The 26,858-nt window shown below is 42.1% G+C and overlaps 1 protein-coding gene and 1 long non-coding RNA gene across 3 annotated transcripts in view; one reads left to right on the plus strand and one right to left on the minus strand.

Annotated features, from left to right (window-relative positions):
- RSU1 (Ras suppressor protein 1) overlaps positions 1–26,858 on the minus strand; it is a 218,788-nt gene that overhangs the window by 14,755 nt on the left and 177,175 nt on the right. The gene's annotated exons all lie outside the window — the stretch shown is intronic.
- LOC129491955 (uncharacterized) lies at positions 1,968–26,834 on the plus strand. Its single transcript, XR_008660672.2, has 3 exons — positions 1,968–2,062; positions 15,320–15,402; positions 26,316–26,834. It is a non-coding gene; the product is annotated as an uncharacterized lncRNA (long non-coding RNA).

Genomic DNA, 26,858 nt, shown 5'->3' on the forward strand with positions numbered 1-26,858 from the left:
CATCTGAATGGAACTTACATGCTTTGCCCAGGAACCCTGTAGAGCACATCACTTTAATATTAACATATTTACCCCTCAACCAAATCATGTTACGTGAAACTCTACAGGGCTTGTACCTCTAAGACTCCTGTGCTCTGGTTAGATTATGGCATGATAATCTTTAATTATCATGAGTTTTTTTGAGACAGAGTCTTGCTCTGTTGCCCAGGCTGGAGTGCAATGGAGCGATATCAGCTCACTGCAACCTCCGCCTGCCAAGTAGCTAGGATTACAGGCACGTACCACCACACCCGGCTCATTTTTGCATTTCCTGTAGAGATGGAGTTTTGCCTTGTTTCCCACGCTAGTCTTGAACTCTTGGACTCAAGCCATCCATGCCTTGGCCTTCCAAAGTGCTGGGATTACAGGCGTGAGCCACCACACCCGGCCATTATCATGAGATTTTTAGACAGCATTGTATTATTGTCCCCTCCTCCGTCGCCCATGGATTTTCTGGAAGGTGAATCATGTTCCACTTATGGAGCAGACCAGGTGCGGTGGCTCATGCCTATAATCTCAGCACTTTCGGAGCCTGAGGCAGGAGGATCCTTTGAGCCTAGGAGTTCAAGATCAGCCTGGGAAATAGAGCAATACCCCATGTCTGTTTAAAAACAAAAACAAGTAGAGTAATATTTTAAAAATTCTTAGGAATCAATGCCAGAAAATACCCAGCTACCCTACTACCTACATGTGCTTTATCTATGAGGCTCTCACCAGGTGAGCTTTAGGCACAGGCAGCTAGGAGAAACTGCATCTGGTACCTTTTTCCACTTCCCTGGCAAAGACAAACTTCCCCATGTAAGCCGTGTTCTCTTTGAAGTGGCAAATACTATCCACAAACACAGCATCTCATTTCTGCTGGTGTGCAGAAAGAGCAAAGTGGTATTTTAGGAGCAAGTCAACACCTGGCAATGGGATAATGGAGACGGCATCTCCCAGGGCTCAACAGGAGATGAGACTTTGAACCCCATCCCTTCTTTTTTCACTTTCACATTTCTGAGTTTTTTGGAAAAAAAAAAAATCCTGAAAAAGAACAGTTTGAAGTTTAAAAAAATACTTGTAGCCCTGGGTACATTCAGCAGACAATAATTTTCATCCATTTCCTCCTAGTTTAGGGACAGGGTCTTGATCTGTTGCCCTGACTGCAGTGCGATCATAGCTCACTGCAGCCTCAAACTCCTGGACTCAACAGATCCTCCTGTCTCAGCCTCCCAAAGCGCTGGGACTACAGGTGCGCATCATCACGTCTGGCTAATTTTTAAATATTTTGTAGAGATAGGGAATAGAGAACTCCTGGCCTCAAATGATCCTCCTGCCTTGGCCTTAGACCTCCTCTTCCTCAGACCTTCTGGGATTATAGGTGTGAGCCACAGTGCCCAGCCTAAAAACAGATTTTTAAGAATCTCAGAAAAATGTATGGTCTGCAAGTGCAAAACGCTTAAAAATAAAGATGTCTATGGTTTAAAGTTGATGTTAAAAATGATCTATGAGAAGATTCCATGCATCAGCAAGGAATTGAGTGGGACCCTGGCACTGCCTCACCTAGGAGCTGCCTCTGGCTAGGGGAGAGCTTTAGCTGCTTCATGCCCCCAACAGGCCCCGTAAGGCTGCAAGCAAAACTGTGGCTGTGGGTGGGGAGGGAAGAGCCAAAGCTTGTCATAACAGCCCCTAGCATCCAAGAATCCAAAGTGTTTCATCTAAGAATCTCACCCACAAAACACCCCTGGAAGGTGCTACAGCATGCTAAATACAGCTGGTGAAAGCGAGGTGGAAGTAAAAGCGTGGGGTGGAGATGGCAGAGGAGCAGGTGTCTGCAAAGCCAAGCACCTCCCCGGCCCCGAACGACGACACTGGATGGAACATTCCAAAGGAACGGGTGCACCATGGTTATTTTCAAACGTCAACAAACCATGTTCTGTAACAATCGTCTCCTACTACCTCAACAATATTCTCATGGAAAAGTATTCTTCCCTGAACAACGATCGTCCAAGAAGATTTCCATCCAACATATCTCCTCAAAAAGGTAAAACAAGCCCTCTTTTATTTAGTATTTGCTGCACTGAATACCTCGAGTTAATTTCTCATAAGCTGTTTCTAAAATCTTCTTAAACACACATTAGTACGTCCAATTTGCAGAGGCACATTCCATATTCCACATATCTCTACAGAATAGCACTGTCCAAAATACAATTTGAGCCATGAATGTAGCTTTAAATTTTCTCGTAGCTGCATTATAAAAGTAAAAAAGACTGGATGGAATTGATTTTAATATCATATTTTATTTAACCCAATATAGCCAAAATATCATTTCAACATGTCATCAATTTAAAAATGATTCATGATCTGTGTTATCTATAATTTGATGATGAATAATTTAGTAAATTTGTTACATAAATTTAATGATTTTTTGAGTACTATGTCTTTGAACTCTGGTGAGTATTTTAGAGTTAGAGCACACTGTCCGTCAGACAAGCTACAATTCAACAGCTCAGGAGCTACCTGTAGTTGGTGGCTATGCTACTGCACAGCAGATATAGACAAGCTGAACATGGTGGAGTTGAGTCATCTTCTTGTACTTAGATGAAAGATATTTTAATGGCTGATGGCCCCTTTCCTGTCATCCTGGCACTTGATTACTTTTAATACTTTAGAACACGGGTGGCCAACCCTTGGGCCATGGACAGGTACCCACCTGCAGCCTGTTAGAAGCTGGGCCACGTAGTAGGAGGTGAGTGGCAGGCAAGCAAGCAAACTTCATTTTTATTTACAGCTGCTCCCCACTGCGCATGCGAGAGATCTAGGTTGCACGCTCCTTATGAGAATCTAATGCCTGATGATCTGTCACTGTCTCCCATCACCCCCAGATGGGACTGTCTAGTTGCAGGAAAATAAGCTCAGGGCTCCCACTGATTCTGTATTATGGTGTATCGTATAATTATTTCATTATATATTACAATGTAATAATAATAGAAATAAGGCACACTATAATGTAACATGCTTGAAGCATCCCCAAACCATCTCCCCCCAACCCTGCTAGTCCATGGAAAAACTGTCTTCTACATAACTGGTGCCTGGTGCCAAAAAGGCTGGAGACTGCTGGTTTAGAGTAAGGAAGGATACACACAGGAAATCTGTTATCTAGAGTCCCGTTTACCTAGAGATTTTCCCAATATCCTTATTTGTAATAGTTGTGATATTGGAAAGGTTTTTAAGCCAAAATGAATAACTCCTGAAGCCCGTAAATGCTACTTGCTTGGAGAAAATATGTTCAGTCCGTCTCCTCCCCCAAAGCACACAAACTTAAGAGCCAAAGGTCCCCAATGCCCAGCTGGCTAGAGTGCATTATCCATGAGGCCCTCCTTGGGGGCTCAAGCAGCAGTGACTACAGGCTGGGTGCATTCATGAGCTTGCCATTTCCAGGGTGGAACAGACTTCCTCACTCAGCTGTGCTCCTTCTCGAGTGGCCATACTACGTCTAGCCTCTGGGCCCATTGCCAAGGAAGACGGGCTGCAGGGAAGTCTCTAGAATAGGCTGCAGTGGCCAGGAGGAGGGACGTCCCAATCAGGCTTTTATAAACAAGGCAATAAACTGCTTAGAAGTGATAGGAAACAAACACGAAATCCCCTCGTTATAATATGGCTAATTGTATTTTTTAACTTCCCCATTCTTTGTTGAGGTATTTTTTTTCCCATAAAATTTAGAAATACACAACTGAAAACTAAAGAAAAGGTGAGATCCGAAGACGCTACTACTGAGTTCCCATAGATGTCTTTGTTATTCTTTTCACAACTGTTGATTTGTTTCCAAATACCACTTTGCTGCTTTCCCTGCAACAAGACAGCCCCTCACCCACTGGCCTCTTTGTGTTCTCTTGCTTGCTTCTAACTCCCATGTACTGAGGGCTGCCATCTGCACCTCCAGCTAATAGTGACAGTAAACCCTTTCTCATGGGAGATACCTGTGCAGAGTTAACTTTTAAAATACACAGCAAGCAACGCTGGTATGACTCATGAATACTGGCTGAAAGCAAGGCTTCTGGATAGACTTACTATCCAGGCTGCTTTTCCAGAGAGCGAGAGAGTGAGTGAGAGATAATGAATATGAATGAATCTCTCTTTATGTTCAGCACCTGTATGGAAGTTATAGTGTACAGCAGACTGGTAGAAATGACTTTGAAATTCATTCGTGATTCTTGGCAGCTGGGTATCCTTGGACAAGTTACTTAACCTCTCTGAGAGTGCTTTATCCTCCATAAAACAGGACTGATAATAATAGCACATAACTCAATAGGGTTGTTGGGAGGACAAAATAATAGAAATACAGAGTGCTCAGCAGGTATCAAACAGGTGCTCAATAAACCAAGGCAATGCCACACTACGCTCAGAACTGGGGTTGTCCATTCAAATGTGGTTGAAGCCATAGAGTTGCAATATGCCTTATGGTTGTGTGCCCAAAGTTTTAGACAAAACACAGTTTCTTTCCAAAGTGATATATATTTTTTTAAATGTTGCAATATGTATGCTTGAGGAAAATAGCAAATGGCAGAGAACATAAGGAGGAGGCCTTGGATATGAAACTACCAACAAGTTTAGTCACTTTCTGAGCCTGGTTTTCACTGAATATTACACATGACCATGCCAGTCATCGCCAAAGACAATCGCCAAGACTCTGCCTGGAGGAAGGCGTAAAACTCTCTTTGCTCTGTCCATGGTCCTGAACAGGCAGCTCCCAAGGACTAATTGAAAACATGAATGAGGGGACTGAGTATATCTTCAGTCCTCTGGTGGCTGCAGCTCTCCCATTGACAGGCTAAGCTGTTCTTGAATCTGTTCAGATGGGAACCATATTACGTAAGAGTCAATAATCTTATGGTAACTCTGTAGTGAAAATGTCATTTGTTGTAATGAACACTGATCATAAGTTAAGCCTCTAGCTACTCTCTCTGTTATTTTTCATTATACTGTTCCTTGCTCTGTTATATTTCAGGAGTACTCGGGGAATTCATCCAACTATGTTCGCTAGTCAGCTCTTCATTACCCAGATTAGATTCTGCTAAGATGCAACGGAGCAATTTGCAAACACACTGATTTCTTAAGGAAGTGCATCAGACACTGGTTATATGTTCTCCTCTCCTGATGCCAGCAGGCAACCTTCCCCCCTCCTTTTACCCCTGGTTATTTGTCCCCTTAATTTGCTATTTTCCTCTCTATTTATCTTCCACTCAGTTCACAGTATGGTTCTCCAGGTCCAAATCTGAGAGAGCATTAACAATGCACTTCTGGGTATTTTTTCCTTCAGTAATAACTCTTTGTTCAATTCAACACCCAGAATAATGTTTCCAAAATAATCATCGCCTCTCCCCCAGCTCTCACTTGCAAACACCACTCTGCTTACATTACAGTTAATCCCCCTCTGGCTGCTTTAAAGGACACTAACTCCAAAAGGCACACCAGTGAGGGAAACCTGGAACTCTTCCATTTTTTAAAAAAGCCAATATGAAAAATTCATTTTGCATGTTGTATATTAAGCATGAGAGTGGAATTTCCATATGTCTCTGTGCTTCCTGCTCCTGGAATTGCCTGTAAGCAGGCTGTGAATCTCCACAGAGACCACCTTCCTGCCACGCCTTAGTGGTCATGACCAGCACAACAGTTCAGAGACTGTGTGGGTTCATGCCAAGAGTCGGCACCTTGGTCAGAAACACTAGTGGACTTCACCACTCTAAGTGGGTGTAGGGCTTCATCCCATCCCCATCTGAGCCTGGGCATCTTTCATTTTGATTAGACTATTAGCTCTGATCCTGGTTGCCACTGTGCTGGAGAATAAAATATTACAAAAATGACACCTGCAGATACCAAGAATCTGGGCTTGCCACCTTGGTTATGATTTTAGGGCAGACTTGGCTGGGAACGTTCCCTTTTCAGGGAAATCTAGCTCAATGAACTGAAATGTATTCAGACAGGCATGTTGCAGTAATGCTATATTCTCTGTTACTATACTTTCCTCCTGATACGCATCAGAGAAAAGCTGAGAAGAAACTTTTATTAAAATGTCTACAGCTCTTAAAAAAACCTTTCCCCAGACATGACATCGTGCTTTTGGTGAGTGCAGAAGACTAACTACTGATGGATGTGAAGATCACATGTGTGTAAAAATACATGAAACAATCTCTTACCAGGCTATATTCCTTGGGAATTTGAGGTCACACGGCAAAACTACTGGGTTGGATTCAGGGGTACTTGCAGGGATTGTGGACAATAGCATTAAGGCCAGGAAAAAAAAGTTCAAAATATGGGTAAGGAATAATGTTAGTGCTGAGATGAGCTATATAATATATAACTGTAACGTTTAGGAACAAGAAGTACAAAGTAGGTAAGCAAAGCTCCCCCATACTTAATGGAAATAATCGTGCTTAGCAGTTAATTCACCAATATCTAAATTTCAAATTAGGTGTAACATTTAAAAACTGTAAACAAGCAAAAATAATCTGATAAATGTTGTAGATGTTAAATCAAGAACCAGCTAGTCCATGTTCTCACTAACTTGTGGGATCTAAAAATCAAAGCAATTGAACTCATGGAGATAGAGAGTAGAAGGATGGTTACCAGACGCTGGGAGGGGTAGTAGGGGGTTGGGAGGAAAAGTAGTGATGGTCAGTGGTTGAAAAAAAATAGAATGAACAATAATTAAATAATTCACTATAGTCCCCCCACCACAAGGGAATTATAATCAATAACTTACACTTAAGAGTATCATTAGATTGTTTGTAACAAGGACAAATGCTCAAAAGGATAGATACCCAATATACCACGATGTGATTATTACACATTGCATGCCTGAGCCACAGTATCTCATATTCCCCATAAATACACACACCTACTGTGTACCCACAAAAATTAAAAATAAACTTTTAAAAGAGGAAACAGCCACTTTTTGATATGCACCAGAAGACAAAAAGCAAGCTCCCTTAGATGACAGACAATAAATAGACTTACCCCAAATGCAAGAGGACTCACTAAGGAATAGATCACCATGCAGAGCCACCGAGGCAAGAATCCTGAACTGGTCTGAGCCTCATTTACTCATATCTAAAATGGGCATTCCCTGCCTTACAAGAGCTCCTGAGGAAGCACTAAATATGGAAAGGAAAAACTGGTAACAGCCACTGCAAAAATACAACAAAATATAAAGACCAAGGACACTACGAAGAAACTGCATCAACTAATGTGCAAAATAACCAGCTAGCGTCACGACAGGATCAAATTCACACATAACAATATTAACCTTAAATGTAAATAGGCTAAATGCCCCAGTTAAAAGACAGACTGGCAAAGTGGATAAAAAGTCAAGACTCATTGGTGTGCTGTATTCAGGAGACCCATCTCACGTGCAAAGACACACAGGGGCTCAAAGGAATGGAAGAATATTTACCAAGCAAATGGAGAGAGCAAAAAAAAAAAAAAAAAAAAAGCAGGGATTGCAATTCTAGTCCCTGACAAAACAGACTTTAAACTAAAAAAGATCAAAAAAGACAAAGAAGGGCATTACATAATGGTAAAGGGATCAATGCAACAAGAAGAGCAAACTATCCTAAATATATATGCACCCAATACAGGAGCACACAGATACATAAAACGAGTTCTGAGAGACCTACAAAGAGACTTAGACTCCCACACAATAATAGTGGGAGACTTTAACACCCCACTGTCCATACTAGACAGATCAACAAGACTGAAAATTAACAAGGATATTCAGGACTTCAACTCAGCTCTGGATATAGTGCACCTAATAGGCATCTACAGAACTCTTCACTCCAAATCAACAGAACATACATTCTTCTCAGTGCCACAGGGCACTTATTCTAAAATCAACCCCACAGTTGGAACTAAAATGCTCCTCAGCACATGCAAAAGAATGAAATCGTAACAGTGTGTCACACCACAGTGCAATCAAATTAGAACTTGGGATTAAGAAACACTCGAAACTGCACAACTACATGGAAAATGAACCTGCTCCAGAATGACTCCTGGATAAATAACGAAATTAAGGCAGAAACAAGTAAGTTCTCTGAAACCAATGAGAACAAAGAGACGATGTACTAGAATCTCTGGGACATAGCTAAAGCAGTGTTTAGAGGGAAATTTATAGCACTAAATGCCCACATCAGAAAGCTGGAAAGATCTGAAATCGACACCCTAACATTACAATGAATAGAACTAGAGAAGCAAGAGAATACAAATTCAAAAGCTAGCAGAAGACAAGAAATAAGATCAGAGCAGAACTGAAGGAGTCAGAGACACAAAAAACCCGTCAAAAAAATCAATGAACCCAGGAGTTGGTTTTTTTGAAAAGATTAACAAAATAGACCACTAGCTAGACTAACAAAGAAAAAGAGAAGAATCAAATAGACAAAATAAAAAGGGGATATCACCCCTGATCCCACAGAAATACAAACTACCATCAGAGTACTATAAACACCTCTACTAAAACTAGAAAATCTAGAAGAAACGGATAAATTCCTGGACACACACCCCCTCCCAAGACTAAACCAGGAAGAAGCCAAATCTCCGAAGAGACCAATAACAAATTCTGAAATTGAGGCAGTAATTAATAGCCTACCAACCAAAAAAAAAAAAAAAAAAAAAAAGCCCAGGACCAGATGGATTCACAGCCAAATTCTACCAGAGAAAAAAAGAGGTAATACCATTCCTTCTGAAATGATTCCAAACAATGGAAAAAGAGGGACTCCTCAACTCATTTTATGAGGCCAACATCATCCTAATACCAAAAACTGTCAGAGACACAACAAAAAAAGAAAATCTCAGGCCAATATTCCTGATGAAGATCAATAGGTGAAAATCTTCAATAAAATACTGGCAAACTGAATCCAGCAGCACATTAAAAGCTTATCCACCATGAACAAGTCAGCTTCATCCCTGGGATGTAAGGCTGGTTCAGCATACGCAAATCAATAAAAGTAATCCATCACATTAACTGAATCAAGGACAAACACCACATGATTATCTCAACAGACACAGAAAAGGCCTTTGATAAAATTCAACATCCCTTCATGCTAAAAACTCTCAATAAACTAGGTATTAATGGTACATATCTCAAAAAGAGCTGTTTATGACAAACTCTAGCCCATATCATACTGAACGGGCATTCCCTTTGAAAACTGGCATGAGACAAAGATGCCCTCTCTCACCACTCCTACAGTATTGGAAGCTCTGGCCAGGGCAATCAGGCAAGAGAAGAAAAGTATTCAACTAAAAGAGAGGAAGTCAAATTGTCTCTGTTTGCTGATGACATGATTGCATATTTAGAACACCTTATTGTCTCAGCCCCAAAACTCATTAAGCTGATAAGCAACTTCAGCAAAGTCTCAATATACAAAATCGATGTGCAAAAATCACAAGCATTCCTATACACTAATAATAGATAAGCAGAGAGCCAAACATGAGTGAGCTCCCATTCACAATTGCTACGAAGAGAATAAAATACCTAGGAATCCAACTTACAAGGGATGTGAAGGACCTCTTCAAGGAGAACTACAAACCACTGCTCAAGGAAATAAGAGAGGACACAAACAAATGGAAGAACATTCCATGCTCATGGATGGGAAGAACCAATATCATGAAAATGGCCATACTGCCCAAAGTAATCTATAGATTCAGTGCTATTCCCATCAAGCTACCATTGACTTTCTTCGCAGAATTAGAAAAAAAAACTACTTTACCTTTCATATGGAACCAAAAAAGAGCCCATATAGCCAAGACAATCCTAAGCAAAAAGAACAAAGCTGGAGGCATCATGCTACCTGACTTCAAACTATACTACAAGGCTACAGTAACCAAAACAGCATGGTACTGGTATCAAAACAGATATATAGACCAATGAAACAGAACACAGACCTCAGAAATAACACCGCACACCTACAACCATCTGACCTTCAACAAACCTGACAAAAGCCACGGGGAAAGGATTCCCTATTTAATTAATGGTGCTGTGAAAACTGGCTAGCCATATGCAGAACAGAAACTAGACCCCTTCCTTACACCTTATACAAAAATTAAGATAGATTACAGACTTAAATGTAAAACCCAAAACCATAAAATCCCTAGAAGAAAACCTAGGCAATTCCATTCAGAACACAAGCATGGGCAAAGACTTCATGACTAAAACACCAAAAGCCATGGCAACAAAAGCCAAAATAGACAAATGGGATCTAATTAAACTAAAGAGCTTCTGCACAGCAAAAGAAACTACCATCAGAGTGAACAGGCAACCTTCAAATGGGAGAAAATTTTTGCAATCTACCCATCTGACAAAGGTCTACTATCTAGAATCTACAAGGAACTTAAGTAAATCTACGAGAAGAAAACAACCCTATCAAAGTGGGCAAAGGGTATGAACAGACACTTCTCAAAAGAAGACATTTATGCAGCCAACAAACATGAAGAAAAGCTCATCATCACTGGTCATTAGAGAATGCAAATCAAAACCACAATGAGATACCATCTCACACCAGTTACAATGGCAATTATTTAAAAGTCAGGAAACAATAGATGCTGGCAAGGCTGTGGAGAAACAGGCACACTATTACACCGTTGGTGGGAGTGTAAATTAGTTCAACCATTGTGGAAGTCAGTGTGGCGATTCCTCAAGGATCTAGAACCAAAAATACCATTTGACTCAGCAATCCCATTACTGAGCATATACCCAAAGGATTATAAATCATTCTACTCTAAAGACACATGCACACATATATTTATTGCAGCACTATTTACAATAGCAAAGACTTGGAACCAACCCAAATGCCCTCTGATGATAGACTAGATAAAGAAAATGGGGCACATACACACCATGGAATACTATATACAGCCATAAAAAAGAATAAGTTAAAGTCCTTTGCAGGGACATGCATGAAGCTGGAAGCCATCATTCTCAGCAAACTAACACAGAAACAAAAAACCAAACACCACATGCTATCACTCATAAGTGGGAGCTGAATGATGAGGACACATAGACACAGGGAGGGGGAACATCACACACTGGGGCCCGTGGTGGGGTAGGGGACGGAGAACATTAGTACAAATACCTAATGCATGCGGGGCTTAAAACCTAGATGATGGGTTGACAGGTGTGGCAAATCACCATGGCACATGTATATACCTATGTAACAAACCTGCGTGTTCTGTACATGTATCCCAGAACTTTAAACAAATTATAAATAAAATGGGCATTCCACCTGCTACCTAATAGAGTAGTTACGAGGACTGAACGTCAGGTACTTAGCACCTCATTGAGAATGATTCCCTTAGAGGACAATGTTTACAATTCTGACCAAAATACTCAAAACATGTCTACTATGAAGTGCTAAGAAATTAAAAATGAATGGAAAGACAGATGGAAGCCTGTTTCAGAAAAATATTGCTTGATAGAATACTCACGTAGTTTACAAAATATTCTATGCCTTCTGCCAGCAGCAAGAATCTACCTGGCAGTAGGTGACAGAGAGTAGCATTGTTTTCACCTCACAGTCTTCTCCACGTGGTTCCAGATACGAGTTTCACTAGCGAGAGCTGATGGTGACATGATCTACCATCAATGTCCCCTCTGTGATGGCAACAGGAACAACTGCTGTGATTCAGAGTGAACCAATCTAGGCATATCAGGTTCCCTGCTCTTTCTCTTAGGAGGTACGGCTTAATCTCACCCCAGTGTAGCATTAAAACGAAACAGAGGGAGTGAAACAACTGTCCTGCTTCTCCTCAGTAGGTATTTTCACTGGGTTCCCTAAGGAAGTGTCTCGTGTGTTTCCTTGAACAAGAGGTGGCAGGACAGAGTCCTCAGCTCAACGGTACATCAAATGAACTCTGAGAGACTCCTGAGCCTAGACATACGGACACATGGACAGAATATGGTCATTTCTTAGCTAGAGTTACACAGAAAAAGCAACTTTCTCGCAGTTATGTTAGCTATATCTCCCTTCGCTTTTAACTTATAAATTTCATTTTCCAAAGAAGTAAAAATATATTGCAACCCATTTAGAAATTCACAAGGGAGTTCAAAAGAAAACTGCAGAAGTATCCCACTTAAACATAACTTCTGCTTCTATTTTCGTATATTTCTTTAAAGTTTTCATCCAAGGTACTTAAAAAAACAAACCAGTAACAATCACAGGGTGCCGACAGGTTTATACATTTATATAAAAATTATGACATCAGTATACCACATACTCATAATTATTGACAGGCTACCTATGAATTCATGCGATATTTCATAATTAACATGAACATTGTTTTGGGGGAAACTGCTTCAAATATTCTGCTTTATCAGAATAGCAATGGCAGTGGTGTGGCTTTGAGCAGGTTATTTAACCTATCTAAGCTTCAGTTTTTCTCATAAAAAAGTAGGGATCAATAGTATTAACCAGCAACATTAAAGTGTTGTGAAAGTTAAAAGCAAAAATGCACTTTAAGTATTTCGAAAAAATATAGGCTGCTGTTGATATCAATAGTGGATGACAGTGAAGTAATTTCTCACTGAGTTTTCGTGAAAGGAATCACATCTACGTATAAGCAAAAAACAGTGAGGAAGGGAGGGAGGATCTGGTCTTTCATTTACACATGAGATTTCTTTGGGAACTGACAGTCAGTGGGCAGACCTAACTCACCTCTACAGTTGGGGAATCTGGTGTGGCCTCAGCAGGTCTCATGAGAGGCCAGGACAATCTTCCATTTTGGGGGGAGGGGAGTTACTGGCATATGTACAAAATGTTAAAAAAAAAAAAAAAAAAGTCTCACTCAGGCCTGTAATCCCAGCACTTTGGGAGGCCGAGGTGGGTGGATCACGAGGTCAGGAGATTGAGACCATCATGGCTAACACGGTGAAACCCCATCTCTACTAAAAATACAAAAAATTAGCCGGGTGTGGTGGCGGGTGTCTGTAGTCCCACCTACTCAAGAGGCTGAGGCAGGAGAATGGTGTGAACCTGGCAGGCGGAGCTTGCAGTGAGCCAAGATCACGCCATTGTACTTCAGCCTGGGCAACAGAGCAAGACTCCATCTCAAAAAAAAAAAAAAAGTCTCAAAAATTGTAGTGAATTTTATTTTGTAAAAAATTCCTCCCTCTCTTCTTTCCATTTTGAACAAACAACGATGCAAACTGGGCAGTCCTGAAACCAGAATAGGTGCAGAGAGACTCTAAAAAATTCCCTTGCAGTGTTTTTTTCAATCTGCATACTTAACCAAGTAACAGTTTAAGACCAAGGACACACAGAAGAATCAAAGCAACATAATGACTTATGTGTGACTTATGTGTGACATAGGCACAGTCATAACCTGTGCAATTCTGCCCCTAGCAGGGGATATTTGGCAATGTCTAGGGATATTTTTGGTTGTCGACTGTCACCTAGGGGTGCCTGTGGGGGTGTGTTATTGGCATCTAGGAGATCAGGGATGCCACTGAACATGCCACCCTGCACAGGACAGCCTGGCCCAAAATGTCAACAGTGCTAAGGCTGAAAATTTCTGGTGTAAGAAAAACTTACAGGTAAAATTGAATCTGAGGCCCCTACGAATATTAACACTATGGATAACTGGCTCTGTTTCCTGTACCCAGCCTCAGTCCCTGAAATGTAACATTTCCTTCCAGTAGTGGTTCCCAAAGATGTTCTATGAGAAGATTCTATGTGTACACAGATGCAAGTTGTCAATTTTAATGACTGTATTAGTCTGTTCTCACACTGCTAACAAAGACATACCCAACACTGGGTAATTTATCAAGAAAAAGAAGTTTAATGAACTCACAGTTCCACATGGTTGGGGAGGCCTCACAATCATGGTGGAAGGTGGAGTAGGAGCAAAGGCACATCTTACATGGTGGCAGGCAAGAAAGCTTGTGCAGGGGAACCCCTCTTTATAAAACCATCAGATCTCATGAGACTTATTCACTATCACAAGAACAGCATGGGAAAAACCTGCCACCCATGATTCAGTTACCTCCCACTGGGTCCCTCCCACGACACATGGGGATCATGGGAGCTACAATTCAAGATGAGATTTGGGTGGGGACACAGCCAAACTATATCAATGACTGTATGTGATTTTATTGATAGCAAATGAAACCTAGTTTTCATTTAGAATAACGCTATAAAGTTTTTTACCAGTAAATTTGAGAACTGAACTTATTAAAGGAAAAACATTATAACAATACAGGTGCCTTGCTTGAGGGAATGGATACTTCATTCTCCATGCTCTGATTATTTTGTACTGCATGCCTGTATCAAAACATCGCATGTACCTCATAAATACACATACCTACTAAATGCCCACAAAAAATAAAATTTTAAAACCCCAATACAGGTGCTGTTTGAATATGACAAAATACCTCCCCTGAAAAAGTGTTTCTGTGCTTACTTTGTGTTTTTGTATAGATACTATTCACATTGGCTGTTTAACAGATTCAATTGGAGGGTGATATGACGTGAGGTCAACAAACTTCTCCAAGCTCCCAAATGAAAAACAAAAGCATAGATCCACCATTTCCAAGGTTTCTTTTTTTGAAGGGAACCATGCTGGTAACAATATATTCAGGGATTTCAGAACCATTGCATTAGGGAAGCGTTCTAAAGAGGGCAACTGATGTTGACTTTAGAACAGCAGGCAGAGTTCTGGAAAACACTCTGAAAAAGTGCTCACGTGGGAAAACAATTTCTCTGGATATGTGATTTTATTGAAAAAGGCTATAAACTAGGGCTACAGAGGGTTTACACACACACATACACACAGGTGCAACCTGAACTAAAATTAGCACACAGAATAGATATGGGAAAAAAAATGTTGAATGGCAGAGTTCGAGGAGAGAAAAGCGTATCAAACTGAGCTCCCTGAAAGATGAGCCTAAATCTACAAAGGATAAGCCTTTCTGAATCACCACGGCCCAGGATCAAGGTTAAGGATCCTTGCCCTTGAGGTGTTCTTGGATGATTTAAAATAAATGCTACTCATGAAAGTTTACCAAGGAGCAAGCAGAGTCACAGACTGCCTGGTCTCGGGGCCCCTGAACAAGACCCACAGCGCTCTGGCAGGCAATTTAAAAGAACTGCAATTTTGCAGATACAATTCAATGATCTGAATGTCTAGGTATGAAATTAGGAGAGAGCTGCATGTGAGACTACAACTCAACTGGAAAAAAACTGTAATAATTAACACTCTGTGTAAATCAAGAAAAAGTATATTCTAATCTTTTTTTTTCCCCCAACTTTCATTTTAGATTCAGGGGGTCCATGTAGAGATTTGTTACCTGGACAAAATGTGTGATGCTGAGTTTGGGGTACGAATGATCCCATCGCCCAGGTACTGAGAATAGTTTTTCAACAGTTTTTCAAACCTTGCTCCCTCTCTCCCACCTGCCTCTAGTAGTCCTCAGTTTCTATGGTTGCCATTTTTTTGTCCATGAAGACCAATGTTTAGCTCCCATTTATAGGTGAGAACATGCAGTAATCTGGTTTTCTGTTTCTGTGTTAATTAGCTTAGGATAATGGCCTCTAGCTCCATGCGTTGCTGCAAAGGATGTAATCTCATTCTTTTATGGCTGTGTAGTATTCAATGGTATATATGCATCACATTCTCTTCAACAAATCCAGCACTGATGGGCACCCAGGTTGATTCCATGCCTTTGCTATTGTGAATAGTGCTGCAACAAACACACGAGTGTATGTGCCTTTATGGGAGAACGATTTCTTTTGGATATATACCCACCAATGAGATTGCTGGGTTGAATGGTAATTCTGTTTTAAGTTCTTTGAGAAATCTCCAAACTGCTTTTCACAGTGATTGAACTAATTCATATTCCCACCAGCAGTGTATAACCATTCCGTGTTCTCTGCAGCCTTGCCAGCATCTGTTGTTTTTTGACTTTTTAATAACAGCCATTCTGACTGGTGTGAGATGGTATCTCACTGTGGTTTTAACTTGCATTTCTCTAATGATTAGTGCTGTTGAGTATTTTTTCAAGTTTGTTGGCCCCTCATAACAACTTATCTTCATAAAACCCTTCTCCAGTTACAAGAGATTCAAGAAACTAGAATTCAATGGATATTAACACATCAGTGTCAAGAGACATTAAAACATTGGTTTTGAGGTGCTTCTTTTTGAGCTCTTGCTTCTGGCTCCTTAGATCTTAGACCTTGGGCTCTGAAGTCAAAATGAGTATGAAACCCAGTTCTGCTTCTCAGTCTAAGGGCTCACATTCAGTCTTCTGTTTGTAAAAACGGATTACCCACAACTAGGTATTGTTCTAGGTACAATTTTATGACATGCTGGGTGGTCATGTCAGCTACACATAGTGTATTGAGTCCCCTTTTTAACCACTCCCCCGTCCTCTAGCTCAGGGTATCAGGTCCCTGCAGGAGGCCAAGCTTGCACCTGTGTGTGTGTGTGTGTGTGTGTGTGTGTGTAAGTGTGAACAGAGTCAACAGAATCAGTAATGCAATGGCTGGTAGACTGACTGAGAGCTGAAGGGCTGGAGTGGACATCCCAGCTCAATGCCAGTTACTTCCCTTTCTGGTCCCACTGCCCTGACCTCTTTCCTTCCACCTCTGTGGCTGCCCATCACTCCTCACCTGTTGGAAATCTGATTCCTCCTCCTGAGAGCCCAGTTCTAGCCATCCCAACTATTTCTGCCCATGACTTTCAATCCCCCCTCTGAACTCCAACTCTTCAGCCTGCCAGGTGGTCCGTAACCACCTTTGTGCCCCAGACTCCCAGGGGTATGATACCCTCCCATCACTTACACGGGCTCACTACTGCAACCCCAGAGCAAGAAGGGCACCGGTGTAGTTTGAAAAGCTTCCTGAGCCCTCAATGCGACACTTCTCTTATTCACTCATAGTGTTGTGAAAATGCTTTGACCTCACTCTCTGAAATACTGGCTCTCTATCTGTGCACACTCTTTGATTAGGTGGAGATTCTGAAGGCAAAGACAGAATCTTATAAATCTCTGTCCACATAGTCTGGTCCCATGCACACAAGGTATATTTAATAGGTAATTGCTCATGGGCTGATTGATTAAAAAAGGCTCAGACTGACTCCCGTCACAGGTTCCTAAGAAGAAATATACCATGAAACTGAAGGCTACAGCTGGCTTCCTAATTAATATTAGTCACTTGGCAGTTCTTAATTAAGAACTCTAAAACAAAGACCCACCTTTCCCCCATGCCAAGTGGGTATCACCTTCATTAGTATTTAAGTGTTGTAGCCACAACTTCATTTTTATGCTCTTTTCTCTGCCCTGTCAGATGGGAACATTAGCTGCATAGTATTTATTAATAAACAAAGACAAGTGCAGAAACTTGGGGAAATTCAGGCAGAATCCGTCACCTGTACTCTTTTACTGCAAGCTTTTCATGTAAGCTGAAGGAAGCCTTCTCTTGTCCTGCTCCTGAGAGGAAGTGAATCAGACTGGGCTTGGGAAGCAGACTCTCTCCCAGTCACCAACTGTGAAGAGCTTCTGTCTTGTGGGGTCTGGTGTGTCCTCACCAGGCCTGCCCCCGCCCACTCTCATGATGGCCCGAGGCTCACCTATCCCTGCCTCACGAAAACAGTGGGGACTTTTTAAACTAGTAAAGATCTCAACAGAAAAATCTCACCATCCTCAAGATAATCACACGTTCACTGAAAGAAGCAAAGCAGTATTCCTATGACAGCAGGGTCCCCAGTGCATTCTGATCAGGAAACCCACGACACGTTTCCAACTCTGTACAGAAGCATCAACCATGATTTGGTAAGGCTGCTACCTGCTTCAAGGCCCTGAAACAGGCATCACTGAGTGACCCACATCAGTGTCCTGGTGGAAGTGTCCCCTGTCACTCTCAAAAATGTCCTTGCCTGGCCAATGAATTATTTGCTCACCTTACTTATCGGGTAATGAGAAAGAAAGTGGAGGGAAATCAAGAAGAGGTGGGTGAAGGGCATCAACAGGTTATACACACCCATCCTTTTGAGGGCACATTCTGGTCTAAGGAGTAGGAGCAAGAGGTTGGGCTTTGAAGTCAACACAAGATTGAAATCAATCCAGTTCTTCTCATAGGCTGGTTGACTTGGGAAAGGGCTCAGACTCAGGCTTCCTGTTTGTGAAAAGGGATTACCCACAACTAACTACACTGCAGGGCTGTTGTGAACATTCGGTAATATACACAAAGCACTGGGGCATGGTATTACAGCTGGCAAGAGATGGGATGGGTGCTCAGTGCATTTCAACCAATCCTTTTCCTTTTTTCTTTTTTTTTTCTGAGACAAGGTCTCACTCCGTTGTCCAGGCTGGAGTGCCAATGATGCGATCAGGGCTCAGCGCAGCCTCATCCTCCCAGGCTTAAGCAATCCTCCCACCTCAGCCTCCTGAATAGCTGGGACTACAGGTGCATGCCACCACATCTAGCTAATTTGTTATTTTAAATTTTTTGTAGAGACAGGGTCTCCCTATGTTGCCTGGGCTGGTCTTGAACTCCTGGGTTCAAGTGATCCTCCCACCTAGGCCTCCTGAGGAGCTGGGGCCACAGGTGCATGCCACCACACCTGGCTAACTTGTTTTTTTATGTTTTGTAGAGACAGATTCTCCCTGTGTTGCCCAGGCTGGTCTTGAACTCTTGGCCTCCCAAAGTGCTGGGATTATGGGAATGCGCCACCACGGCTGATCAATCCTTTTCCTTTTCACAAGCACAATTCTAAAAAATGATCCAGTAAGCCTACTCGGGCTCTTCTGTGGCAATGATGGCCTGTCTCGATGCACTGGGGAGGATGGAACAGTGGGTTAAATGCAGAGATTCTGAGGTCAGACAGATCACAGTCTGAATCCCAACTCCTCTACCTCCTAGCTCTTTGTCTTTGGGGAAACTACTGAAGCTTCAGTTGCCACATCGAAAAGGAGAAATGAAAATCCTAGTAGCCTGGTCTCGTGGGGTGGCAATGCTTCACTGTAGACTTTTGGAAATCTATAGGGCAGTTCATGGTCGACCTCATGAATGGGGGATTCTACTAGTATTAATTGAATGAAGGTTTGGATGCCAGATGTCTTTCATGAACAATCCAGGCCTGGAGTACTGGGAGTGGTCTCCCAGGCTGCATACCTTCTCGATGTCCCAGTGGGTAGTCGTGGAAATGAAAATCCTGTTTACAAATATTTGTGCCTAGAATCTAAATCTGTATTATATGTGAATGCAAAGCATTTTCTGGCCAGTAAGAATGTATACTGATATTCCAGAAATGCAATTCCTGTGCAAACTGAGGTGAGACTGAATTTGGGGAACATTTCTAAGAAGTATTCACCCATTTATAATATCACTTCACTGACAGGACGACCAGTTCTAGTGTGAGTAGCTAGAACATCACTTCTCTATCAGTCTGCAGTTACAGCTGTTAGATTTGCAGGATTTCTATGCACAGATGCAAACGTCTATTACTTCCCTCCATTATAGACAGAAACAAATAACTTATACATTGAATGTACTCAACAGTCAATTCTATTCCCTTTATTTGTTCATTATGTTATAGTTGGGGAATTATAATGACTTTTAAAACAATTACGTGTAGAGTAGGTTATGTTAGCTACAAGATTTATTTCAGGATCATAGTGGCATGACAAAAATGTTTGTAATGAAGGATCTGAGAGGTTGTAGAATCTTTCTCATAGGGTGAAGATTAAGAAGTAACAATTATTGGCCAGGCGTGGTGGCTCACACCTGTAATCCCAGCACTTTGGGAGACCGAGGCAGGTGGATCACTTGAGGTCAGGAGTTTGAGACCAGCCTAACCAAAATGGTGAAACCCTGTCTCTACTAAATACAAAAAATTAGCCAGGCATGTATGGTGGTGCATGCCTGTAATCCCAGCTACTCGGGAGGCTGAAGCAGGAGAATCGTTTGAACCTGAGAGGCAGAGATTGCAGTGAGCCAAGAATGCGCCACTGCCCTCCAGCCTGGGCAACGAGAGTGAAACTCCGTCTCAAAAAAAAAAAAAAAAAAAAGAAGTAACTGAATTACGGTACTGACTGCTGACTGCAGAGTCCAGCACATATAGAAGCAACTGCCTAAGAAATGTTGGCTTCTCTGATGATCATTAATATTATCAGTAGCTACCCTTCTTTCCACCTCCTGTTGCTTGACTAACTGCTAGTAGAAAATGAAATTTACTTTCTGCTTCTCCAGCTCCTCCATCCAGAGGTGAGACCAGCGATGTTGAAGGGCACTCTTCCTTGAGTCAGAGGGAGACTAATAACGTATGGCAAACCGCCCAGAAGGGAGAGAGATTTTTCCAAATAGCTCTGACACTCACAGAGGGTACTTCATTAGCCTGTCTATTACAAACCATTTATGACACATATTTATTGACAACAATCTGCCAATTGATTAAACATCTCAATATATGAAGCTGACTTTTCATTAATTAGCAGTTTGGAGAACATGATCCTAGAAGTTAGGGTGGATAGTTTTGAACATTCTTGGAACACTCTCATTTGCTTTGACCTTCTGTAAGAATACCAACACATTATAAAATCAGACTATGTAATCTTCCTCCATATCAGAAGACATTATTCACACCACGTGTTAACACACTTGTATGCTCACACTTCTCAGTAGATTCGATTTACCTTCTCATCAATTTAAGTCGTGTACCTAATACTTAATTTCTTTCAATATAAACCTTAAAAACATCAGTGACCACATCATTTAACTTTCTGTAAGTGAGGTGTCAAGTTCACTTAATTAAAATAAACAAAGTGCAAGAAATTTTACATTTTAAACTCAATAAACAACTACATGAGAAAGGAAAGGCATTTGTTAATGCATGCTGTGTATTTTTTCTCAACAAGAGATACAGGTAATTATTTTATATGACACATACGATTTTTTTACTTTGTAGTTGTTTTATAAGAAATGTGAACTTACAGGGAAAAAATATGGGGCAAAGTGCCCTGTAGTTTAGCTGAACATGAGAACCTTGGTTTATAACTAAGTTTTTGCCTCTCTCTTTTTTAATTAATTCTTAATTTTTATTCATCGTTCACCTTCCAATCAATCAATGTAGAATGAATTTCTTCTCCAAAGGTGGAAAAAAAATTCTTCCTCAACCACACAAGCAGCAAGGTCCATGAAGAGATATTTTTCACTTTTACAGCTTTGCTTGTGTTTGGGTCATTTTCATCCTTCCTCACTGTCCTCCGTTCCTCATATATTCCTCAAATGCGTCATTCTTGGCCACAGCACTATCAACACCGCTGTCATGCAGTGACACTCAGGCTGTGTTCCTCTATCAGCTTGGGGTTTGCCTGGGAGCCTGCTAGACCTGCAGAGCTCTCCACACTTCAGTGTGCATAGGAATTGCCTGGGGACCCTGTGCACGTGCAGATTCTGATGCAGTGGGTCCGGGGTGGGGCCTGAGACTCTGCATTTCTGACAAGTTACCAGGTGATATTGATGCTGCTGTTTGGGAGATGCTACTTGAGTATCAGATGTTTATGCTGTTGAATTGGCCCCTACCCTCCTTAACCTTTTGAACAAGACTGAATTGCCAATCTCTACCTGTGCCAAGAGGGGCTCTGCAAAGGTGCAGCTTCCTTTCTGCAGAACTAGGACAGGCAGGAGGCTCTGAGTCTCTTTAAATACAGAGGGCTTTCCTTTCTGGCGCAGGGGAGGGAGAATTGAGGTCACTGAATTACTGCATGGTAAGAATTAAAAGTATCAAGGAAAAGCTGGATGGAGCAAAGAAAAATGAGATTTAATAAATATAATTCCCCTAAAATTCCTTCCTCGGATGCAACAAAAAGTATCTGAAAATTCAACCCTAAATGTAATTGGAGAAGAATCTCAGGGACTACAAAGGAGTTTCTTATAACATCATTCCTCCCTCAACCATACCTGTTCTCCTCTGGAACAATGGAATTTATGTATCTGTCATTACCTCTGTGTAAATTTTCCCTGAGAAATGACTGTATTTAGAGTGGTTCACGTGTCTCTAAAGGAAGTTGGGGAACTCACTGACCTGCTGCATCTTCAGGTGAAACTAAGGGGAAATTTCTGTGTCTGTCACCAGACAGTCCTGTATGATGAATAACGATCGAGCTGCAACATTAGACAAAACTTATTTTTTTATATTGTTATTTTATAACAGCCACCCTCATTTAACAAGAAATTATAAATTATTTAACTTTCTTTGAGAAAAAAAATGACCATTAAAAAAATCCCATGGAATCCCCAAAAAAGTATTTATGGATGCTCTTTGTTTACTTTTTAAAGTTTTTTAAAATTTTTTTATTTTTTGAAAGGCGGCATCTCACCACGTTGCTCAGGCTGGTCTCAAACTCCTGGGCTCAAGTGATCCTCCAGCCTCGGCCTCTCAAAGTGCTGGGATTACAAGAGGTGCAAATGCAAGCCACGGCCCTGGCCTTTACTTATTTGTTAAAGATTACTCTAGAATGCATGCTTGGAATATTGCCTGTATCATATCATGCGTTGCTAAATAAAGCCACCCATTTCATAACTACACGAATTGATTAGGAAGTTTCCATCATGTTCTTTACTCTGTGTTCTTTCTCCACTAATATTTGATCTCCTTCCTCCTCTTTTGACAAACTCATAATAGATTATCAGCCCTTCTAATGATCAAGGGTCTGTCGGCCTCTTTCTTATTCGTTCCAATGAGAGCTGGTGACAGCATCAATCTTGCGTCACACAGCTCCATGAAGTGTCTGCCTGCCTTCATCTTTGTATCTCATTAATGGAACTGTTGATGGGAAGGAGCGAAATGATGCTCAAAGCCGGCATTAGCACAGCCGACTCCCAGACTGTCTCTTTGTGAGGCCGGCAGCTTTGTTCACACCATGACCCCACACTACAGGTGTGTTTCATGATTCCTTCTGCAGTGGTCATGATCCATTTAATTGAAAATAATTCTTCCTGGGTGGTACTTGCTAGAAAGGCTTCACAAACCCAGGACACAGTGTGAAGGCAAATTAGATAATCAAACTTAGATATTCTGAGAACATCTCCCAAATGTCATCTCCAATTTAATCAATGCCAGTCTTTTTGCTTTACGTAGAAATAGCCAAGCTCAATCCCCTCTCTAACAGAGAGTAGCAACTAATTAACCACTTCTCTAAACCTTCTCACTGCGAGCAAGGGTTTGGGTAGATTTCACTCAGATCTCAGTTAACTCAGTCCAAGTTTCCTGGCTTAATCTGCATTGTTTTCAGTTTAAAAACGTTTCTTTCTTATTTTATGGTTTTTCATTTTTCTCAGCAACAACAAACATCGACACATTTGGGTTCCAGGATCCCTAAGGTTCCAATCATAATTAGCATCCAACTGTCTGCTAGCAAACCATTTCTAATAATTAATTTGGTCATCACAGAGAAAACTGTCACGTTCCACAGGAGAAATCTGAAGGCAAGCTCTTGCATGAGAGCTGCAGTGTCATCAACTGGGGGGATGGTTCTGAGCATGTCTCCAGAGGGAAGAATTCAGGGTGCTGAGATGATTTAAGCCACAAATAAGCCCAGGGCGCACTGGCGCTGGGGCCTGTTAGCACGGCAGGGACACAGCCACACCTTAGAGAGTGCGCTTGTCTGGCGGCGGCCACCATCAGAACCTCGGCTGTGCGTGTCCATGAGCCTCATGTGGAGGGGAAACACCGCGTGACTTTTACCATGGGGGGAAATATCACACAATTGGAGGAGGATCCCTGTACTGTGCCCTAGAACATTTTAAACTCCAACTGGGCCACCACGACTTAGTAACAACTCCTTCATTTAAGTTTTGCCATTTTCACTTTAAAAGTGAAAAGTGTCACTCAAACATTATGCTTACAAGCCAGAAAAGAAAAAGAGGATTTCACCTGGTGGGACAATTCAGAATCCCACAGTCCTTTGTTTATACCGCTGGTCTTATGTTGCCAAGTGATGGCACATGGTGGGCCCAGGACTCCTTCCTTGCCCCAACTTCTTTGTCCCTAAGGAGCGCACATCTCTTGTTCCCATTCTAGGATCTTGTACCAAGCCACAGATAAGGCCAGCACAGAGGCGGCACCCCAGAAATGTTGATTTCATCCATTTTCAAGTTTGGATTGGTCTCGGTCATGGGGATGGGGGAAAAGGGGACCTGAACTGATGTTTGTGGCAAATGCGATTGATTCTGGAAGAGTCTGGAGAGTGCTGGAGCTCAGTGAAAGTAGCTGCCGCCCTGACTGACAAGCTCTTCCGCCTCCTCTCTCAGCATGGGCCCTACCCCAGAAAGCGGGTGTGGGAATGACCCAGTGCCTCTGTCTGTCATCATCCCACCACCATATAGCAACACTTGCATCATTATCTTTGTCTTCTGAAGTGAAGGAGAAAAAAAATGACCTCACATGTTTTTTCAAAAAAAATATTTTTGGTCTCCCCTGGTACATACATGAGATCAACCAAAGCAAACCCCTATCAAGCAATAAACAATTTACCAGATTTAGAATTCTCCATAAACTACAGCAAACAAATGCTTTCTTAAACTGGATGAATAAGCTATTGAAAAAACAAGGCCTTTTACAACTCTCTGACTGGGACTCCGTGCTGTCTTCTCCTCTAATTGGAGGTAACAGATACCTCCTTGGTTTATTAGTAATAAGTTGGACGTGTCTTAGAAAACCCAAGAGGCCTTTTAAAAATAAGCTCCTAATTATGATTCCAAGATATCCACCAATCTGTGAGGAAAGTTATGGTTGAAAGCTGGCAGACTGCAGTGTCCCTGCATCCTATCACAACCACCATGGCCCACGGCACCTGATTTTCCACGAATTCTTTCTACAGCAAACTGCTTGCTTCTACACGAACTCTTCTGTAAGAACCCTGAAGACAGGCTGAGTGTGGTGGCTCACACCTGTAATCCAAGCACTTTGAGAGGCTGAGATGGGCAGATCACTTGAGCTCCGGGGTTTGAGACCAGACTGAGCAACATGGCAAAACCTTGTCTCTACCAAGAATACAAAAAAAAAAAAAAAAAAAAAAAAGCTGGCTGTGGTGGTGCACATCTGTACACGTCCTAGCTCCTAGGGAGGCTGAGATGGGAGGATCTCTGAAGCCTGGGAGGCAGAGGTTGCAGTAAGCCAAGATCATGCCACTGCACTCCAACCTGAGTGAGATCCCATATCAAACAGAACAAAATTTTTAAAAAACCCTGAAAACAAGTATAAATGCAGATGGTCCTACTGGTTGGCTATTTATGGTCCCTTTAGACTAGAGTTTCTCAGTCTTGGCACTGAGATGTTCTGAGCCAAATCATTCTTTGTTTTGGGGGCTGTCCTGTGAACTGTATGGTCTTTAGCAGCACCCCCTAGCTGTTACCCACTGGATATCAATAGCACCCCCACACCAGCTGTGGGAACCAAAGTGTCTCCAGAGAGCACCGAGTGTCCCCAGGAGGAGTGGGGGTGTGTGTGAAATTGCTGTGGCTGGGAGTCATTGCTTTAGAGTTACAAATAAATGGACTTTTGGGTAGCTATGGAGAGCATCAGACGAACGTGGGGAACGAGTTGTCTCTATAGTCCAATTTAAAAATCAGCTTAGCTTAGGGTATGATGGCCCCTGGGCAGGAAAAAATGTTAATTTGTGCCTCCAAGAAAAAACAGAAATAAAATGCTTATTGTGTCCAACACCCATCCCCACCTGGGGAGAGAATAAAAAACATCCAGAGCTGTTACCCCCAAGCTAGCTTTAGAGTCTTTCTTATCATGGAAGAAAGGTTATTCAGCACTGCTGCGGTGAGGCTGAGTCCTCAAGGAATGTTCTGGAATGCTTGAGTCCTATACAGTGACTATGTTGAGGTGGTGAGTCCCAGGTCACTGAGGGTATTCAAGTAGGGGCCAGATGACAACCAGCTCAGAGAGGCCATGAAAAGGACTCCACCCAAGGCAAGAATTTGGCCTAAGTGACCTCCACTGTCTTAACTCCACGATTCCATGGGCTTCTGTGTGCTTTTCAATGCTCACACTCCTCAGAGTCCCTTCCAAAAAGGCAGTGACAAGCAGAGGGCATTTGTCCTGCCCTGGGTGGGTCAGGACCTCACAACCCCAGGACCCTGAAGGGTGACCGAGACCGACTGGACATCTACTCCACCACTGATCACCACCTGGTTCGGGGCTGTCTCCAGCTGGTTTTCCCCTTCCCATTCCTAATTCTCATTAACCCGAAAGACAGATTATGGCAGTGCATGATCTCACACTGACGTTCAATCTGTCTTTTCCAGCATCCTCTATTTATCAGACAGCTTCCACCAAGTGAACCATGACTCCTCAGTCTTTGGCGAAGTGCACCTTCACCAGGCAGTGCTGAAGTTTGGGAAAAGCCAGAAGATTAACAGAGAAAGATTTATAGCAACGCTCACTTAGATACATTTACAGGCCAGAGATAGCGCAAAGATGGCCCTGGGGCTACCGACTCTGTCTGGTGGGAGGAAACAGCAATTTCTTCTCTCCTGGCTGGAGAGAACCCAGGCAGACAAAACACTTGCCCAGCAGTACTGCAAAAGGAATAGAGGCCAATGTTTTGTTACGCTGGCTTCAAAACAAGCCACAACAATCCAAACGGTGGATGGGCAACTTTTTTCTCCTCAAACCATCCAAAAGCATCTCCCGGTATTTGTTATCATTAAAACAGAATTGGAGCTATTCATAGGTATATAACTTTTTACACAAGAGTAGAGTCCTGTATCACCTTACAATGGTGGTTTTGTTTTGTTTTGTTTTGTTTTTTGATACAGAGTCTGGCTCTGTCGCCCAGGCTGGAGTGC

The sequence above is a fragment of the Symphalangus syndactylus genome, chromosome 10 (genome assembly GCF_028878055.3).
Source record: "Symphalangus syndactylus isolate Jambi chromosome 10, NHGRI_mSymSyn1-v2.1_pri, whole genome shotgun sequence".
Taxonomy (NCBI): domain Eukaryota; kingdom Metazoa; phylum Chordata; class Mammalia; order Primates; family Hylobatidae; genus Symphalangus; species Symphalangus syndactylus.